Source organism: Rutidosis leptorrhynchoides, chromosome 11 (genome assembly GCF_046630445.1).
Source record: "Rutidosis leptorrhynchoides isolate AG116_Rl617_1_P2 chromosome 11, CSIRO_AGI_Rlap_v1, whole genome shotgun sequence".
Taxonomy (NCBI): domain Eukaryota; kingdom Viridiplantae; phylum Streptophyta; class Magnoliopsida; order Asterales; family Asteraceae; genus Rutidosis; species Rutidosis leptorrhynchoides.
Window position 1 is genome coordinate 97,175,095 of NC_092343.1, and position 7,081 is coordinate 97,182,175.

Consider the following 7,081-nt stretch of genomic DNA (forward strand, 5'->3'; position numbering starts at 1 on the left):
TTGTTTTTTCATTCTTTCGTGTCTTTATACTGCCATACGCATTGATATACACGGTTTGTAATTTCGAGGTTGTTATCGGGCTTTATATTCTCCATTATATTTCGGAGCTTCATGCTTTCATTTTCTCTTCCCAGCCTTAAGTCAAGCGGATAATGGTCCAGAATTCGTAGATATGAATTTTTGGATGAACATAGTTAATGTTCCAAGAAGAAAATCGTAATGGCACGATCTTAATTTGGCAACTTACCAGAATATCTGAAAATATAGAGCTATAAAGATGATATGTTCTTAATATGTTTGGAAATTGGGTAGAATGTAAGAGTCGTGTAAATAGTACATGATGACGGTATGTTCTATGAATCATCACGTTCCATTAGAAACTCAGCATGACTTACTGTAATATAATCACATTGATCAAGTGTCATTATATTATACTAACTCATGTTTCAGTTCCCAACACTGCTTTAAAAACATTCCTATTTTAAATTTGAATTTTTTTTTTCAGAATTTAGAAACTAACACAGTTTCTTTTTATGTTGTAACGCAGATATTGCGAAGAGATAAAAGATTTCGGATAAGAATAATTGTGAAAATATCTTCAGGAATATCGAAGATATTTATAATAAAAGACACGATAATATCTTAGAATTCTTAACATTGATGGATGATGAAGAAGATTTGTCTGTGAAGGTTTAGAATAAGAAGTAAGGTGTTTGCTAACGATTTCAGTAGACACTGAAACATTTGGATCCTTTGAAGGAAGGTTTAGTCTTTGTGATTTGTCCACAGCCTCCTTCATGGTCTGCTCAATTCATTTTCCAGTTTCAAACATTCTCTTTTTCTCAGCTTTACCACCATACTATTCTTTATCATCAAACTTTTGACTGTTAAAGTCGTTTACAGTTTTTGCTGCTTCATCAGCATTTTTCCAAATTCAGAGAACTAGTTCATAGTTTGGGATGTTTTTCAGAAAATTCACATTCGAAGTATGTAAGTCTAGGAGATAGACGTTATATGTATACATATAACTTTTAACGTAAAATTGTCGCGAAATTCAAAATACTGATTGCTAATTTCCAATAGTTGGTGTGACAATTATTGTTACAGGATGTAGGTGAGTACATGATGGGGTTTTAATGAATAAGTATAGTGGATTTTCGGAGAGGCTTAAGTCGAAGGTTAATGAAGTTGTTGATAAGTTTACTGCTAATGTGACGAGATATGAAAGGTTCCCCGGTAACCATGATGAAGGGTTTATTCGTATAAACAAATGAAGGTGATTTGCTGGAGCTGTGACAAAACTGTCTATTTTGGAAAGAGATTGAAAAATTATATTTGGTAATAAATATCAAAGGATCTGACATGGATACATGTTAAACTATAACTTTGGTTTCGAGAGCTTTTCAGGTGCATGACAGTGGGTAATGTGTGGTTTGATAATCATCTCGCATGTCTTTAGGAATTTCGAAGTGTTTGAACACATATTGTAATTGTTAATATACATATGATGTTCTAAGATTTTGAATGATACAAATATTTTTGTGAGTTCCATGAATAGAAATGAGGTTCTAGGACAGTTTTGAAGTCAAAGTATAGTTTTGAAAGATGTAGGAATCTAAGAGTGATGATTTTGGTTATATCTTGAATCGAATTCTGAGATTTTAAAATCAGAATATGTAATTAGATTTTGAATGAGTATGGTTGTTTTGATTTCTATAAAAGAATGTATATTGTTGTGAAAGTAGGGAGTATAATGGATGACTTGCTGAATCAGATTCGAAGAATGTAACATATTAATTGTGAATTTATATATCTCTCGGGTATTACCTACCCGTTAAAAAAAAATTCACAATTAATATTTTGTACAAAAGAATTTTATTACAATCTTTATGGAAATATATATGTGTATATTTCTTCAGATGTAATATAGATTTAATGAGTTAATATTAAATTAAACTCATTTGATTTATGGTTAAGGCTAGGATAGATAATTTCTAAACTTTAGAAATTACATAATCGCCGTAGAATGTTTCCCCAATGAAGTTATAAATCAATACTTAATCGTTGTGGTATTCCTTGGTATCTACATGGCGTATGACGTCGATGCTCGTGGGACAGATTGTGAAGTTGAGGTTTGTGATGCGGTTGTTGTTGGTGGTGGTAATGGTACTGTTGATGTTGTTGATGGTGGCACTGGTTATGCTGCTGGTGCTGCTGCTGCTGCTGGTGTTTGTAACCCTTGCACCATATTCTCCAAAGCCACTACCCGAGCGTGAAGCTCGTTGACTTCTTCTATTACACCGAGGTGATTGTTGGTTCGGACGAGCGGATAAATATGATCTAGAATTTGGTGTAGTATATAATCATGACGAGATACTCTGGAAATGAGAGAGAAAATGGTGTTTCGGACAGGTTCGCCAGTAAGTGCTTCAGGTTCATTGCCAAGAGGGCAATGTGGTGGATGAAAGGGATCACCTTCTTCTTGTCTCCAATGGTTAAGTAGATTACGAACCCATCCCCAATTCATCCAGAATAGATGATGGCTAATTGGTTGATCCATTCCGGTCACGCTGCTTTCGGAGCTCATGTGGAAATCCATATCGGCATAGCTGTCGGAATCCGAGGAACTCAAACTGGTTGAGGGATCCATCTTGTATGATCAGGGAAATAATTTTTTTGTATGAAATAGATTGTAGAATTTAGATTTGGTATTCTTCAATACATAATTTACATATGTATATATAATACCAAAATCCCATAAATTACGGAGGAATCTTTGAAAGATGTCAGTCAAAGTTCACAGTAACAGATATGCTAAGATAAGAATTCGTCTATACACTATTATGCAATAAATGTAGGAAAACGCGTCTAGACTTAAGAATGATAAGCAGGTAATTTCCTAAGGGTGGTAAGTAGATGATTTCAGACTAAAAATGATAAGCAAAACTTTTGACATGCAGACACGGTCGAAGTCCAGACTCACTGATGCATCTTAACAACTATCAGTTAGACACACTAATGCAAGACCTGGTTCGCTAAGACCACCGCTCTGATACCAACTGAAAGGATCCGTTCATATACATTATAAACGATTCACAATAGTTGATTACATCGCGAGGTATTTGACCTCTATATGATACGTTTTACAAACATTGCATTCGTTTTTAAAAGACAAACTTTCTTTACATCAAAAATTGACGGCATGCATACCATTTCATATTACATCCAACTATAATTGACTTAATATTAATCTTGATGAACTCAACGACTCGAATGCAACGTCTTTCAAAGTATGTCATGAATGACTCCAAGTAATATCCTTAAAATGAGCTAATGCACAGCGGAAGATTTCTTTAATACCTGAGAATAAAAATGCTTTAAAGTGTCAACCAAAAGGTTGGTGAGTTCATTAGTTTATCATAATCAATCATTTCCGTAATAGTAATAGACCACAAGATTTCAGTTTCTATAAATATCCGTACACTCGCGAGTGTATAAAAGTATTCTATAAGTTGTAGGCACCCGGTAACAAGCCTTAACGTTCATGTTTTACCCTCTGAAGTACACCAGATCAGGTGTGTTTAAAATAACCTCGAAGTACTAAAGCATCCCATAGTCAGGATGGGGTTTGTCAGGCCCAATAGATATATCTTTAGGATTCGCGCCTACCGTACATAGACAAGTAGTTTAATGTTACCAAGCTAAGGGTATATTTCTGGTTTAAACCCACATAGAATTAGTTTTAGTACTTGTGCCTATTTCGTAAAACATTTATAAAACAGCGCATGTATTCTCAGTCCAAAAATATATATAAAAAGGGAGTAATGAAACTCACCATACTGTATTTCGTAGTAAAAATACATATAACGTCATTTAACAAGTGCAAGGTTAGCCTCGGATTCACGAACCTATATTAATTATATATATTTATATGTTGGTCAATATTTGTCTAACAATTTTTGGTCAAGTCATAGTGTACCACAATCCTAATGCTCGAGACTAATATGCAAAAGTCAACAAAAGTCAACTTAACCCAAAATGACTTCTAAAATTTATACGTGTTTATTATATAACTTAACTATAGTCATTTTATATATTTAAATATATTTATTAGATTTTATAATAATAAAAGTCATTTATTAATAAAAATTTATATTAACGTTTATATATGATAAAATATACTTTTATATATCTTAAGTAGTAAAATTTATAAAGTTCACTTAATATCATAAAACTATAGTGGTAAGTATTATTAATGTAATTATATTACGCGTGGTGAAAAATATCTTTGTATCCCCTATTTATTTGATAAAATAATATTGATCATAATAATAATAAGTAAAAGTTGTATTATTTTGTAATAATAATTATTATTATTCTATAAAAAAAATAACAATATTTATATTTACTAAAAATGTTATTATGATAAAATGATAATACTAACATAATAGTAATAATGATATTTTATAATAACAATGATATTTCTATTAAAATAATAACGACGATAGTAATAATAATCATTTTAACAATAATACTAAAATTCAGTTGACTATAACTTCTAATCCGTTCATCGAAACCATTCGATATCTAAATGAAAAGTTCTTAATTTTTCGCTAGCTTTCCAATGACATGCATATCATATACCCTATATCAGTAGCATATGTATCTAATTCAGGATTCAACAAACCTATCTAAGGACAATATCGAATGTACAAGCATGCATAATCCTATATACTCGAGCACTAGTCAGGGATACACTATTGAAATATAAAAGTTAAGTTATGAGTGCTCACGTATCAATATTGAGATTCAATATTGCAGGAAAGTATGTAGACGAAACGAAAATGATAAACGTTAGGTTGACCTCACGAGCAATACCCTCGATCAATACCCATAACCTCCATAGCTATAACCCATAATTTCCTTAACTCTATCCCGTTTGAAAACTTATTTTAAAATCGTCTGAATATAACTCCGTCGTAGTATTTTATGTATACTAATAATATCTTGAAATAATACAAAGAAAATATATATGTGTAATTCGATTGAGAGAGTTTAGAGAAATATATTTTCAAGTTTCTATGAAATAATAAAACCTATTGAATTCTATTTATAATAGATTTTTGAATTATTAAAGTGAATTATTAAAGTATGAATTATTAAAGTGAATTATTAAAGTATGAATTATTAAAGTGAATTATTAAAGTATGAATTATTAAAGTGAATTATTAAAGTATGAATTATTAAAGTGAATTATTAAAGTATGAATTATTAAAGTGAATTATTAAAGTATGAATTATTAAAGTTAAAGTAAAGTAAAAGTAAAGTAAAGGTAAAGTTAAATATAGTAAAAGTATAAAACTATGTACGTATAATACGCGTATAAATATATATAATATTAATTTATATCATTATATATATTTGATAAAATAAAATATAAATATCGTTATTTTATCATACTAGTTAAGTAATGAGTGGTCAAAAAGAATAGATTTCTTAAATCACAGTGGACCTCATAACATAGGCCCGTAATCATATCATAATGTATCTGATAATTCAATCATTTGATATTATCTCTTAATTCTGTCAATAAATATATCGAAACAAATACGTTCATGTAAAGTATCATATATCTAATACTTTGTTAATGTTTTCAGTTAATATTATATATTATATATACATATCTATATACACATAATTGTTCTTGAATCGTCGAACACGGTCAAAGGATAATTGATTACATGAATGTAGTTCCAAACTTTTTGAGATTCAACATTACAAATTCTGCTTATCGTGTCGGAAACATATAAAGGTTAAGTTTAAATTTGGTCGGAAATTTTCGGGTCGTCACAACTGTTTTAATAAAATTTGTTAGGAAGTCTTTGCGCTCATAAAATGTTCCTTTTAAGGTTAGACATGGCAAAAACGCGGGCCGATAAATCAGTTTTCTGAGGTACACTCAGTGGTCACCCCATTGTAGGAAAGGCACTAGGTGGGTTTCTATTCTCAATATTTCACGGCTAATTACCCAGTATGATCCAGTATGTTGAGGTACAAGAAATCATTTTTGAGATTCTTTTCACTTGGAGTAAACCATTCTTTATGACCAATGGTTCACGTATCTTCTCATCCACGCATCCCCTTAAGTATAAGGATAAATTCAGATCAACTCGCTCGTTGTACGAAGAGTTCACTCTCGCTCAAATATCACACCTTTCATGCGATTTTCTTTCAGAAATGTAATATAAATTACTTTAAAAATCTATGAATCATGGTATCCTCTTGGAAGGGACTGCTTAAAACACTATAACACAGATGTGGTTACTCTATATATCTTCCTTCGTTGGTTGCAACTATATGTTGTTCTAGTTAATGTTAACTATAACTTCAACATGTAACTGAAAGGATATAGTTACATTATGGAACTGTGCTTTCATTCCATCCAAAGATAAGTTCACATGCAGTATGTTAAACTGGGTGGTATCTTTCATTGTTCGTTCAGACCGTCCTGTAGACATTATACATAATTATGTCTTGCATTGCATGTAAGTCTGATTAGTCACTCTCAGCTAAAATTTCAATTCATTTATTCAAATGAAACGTTTATTAAATATCAGGTTCTTTATGCCTATGGTCTCCTTCTGAAATTAAGGGGTTAGTAAAATCCATAGCTAACACTATCCAGACATCAAATCGCATGGTTGTGATCACCATGTTTTCCATTCTACCTGTCAGCTTTATATTGCGACATGAGTGCTCAATGTTTTAGATGAGTTTGGTAACATTCATGATGCATTTCATGCATCCAGCTTACTGAAGATGACTGTAAGGCTAAAAACATCATCTTTCCTTTTGTGGACATATATTCAGATGACGTATTCATGTTAACAAGAAACGAAATCAATTTGTTGATCTTAAGGTCAAGAGACTTAATTAATGGCATATACCTATTCTTAATTTTATACGCCCAAGTACCTTTCAAGGTAAATCGCTCACTTTTGAGCCCACTAGTCTCTCGGAACTTTGATACGCTCCTTCTTCTTCAAATTCGGTATTGTTGTTGGTCCTTCCTCAAAATTTC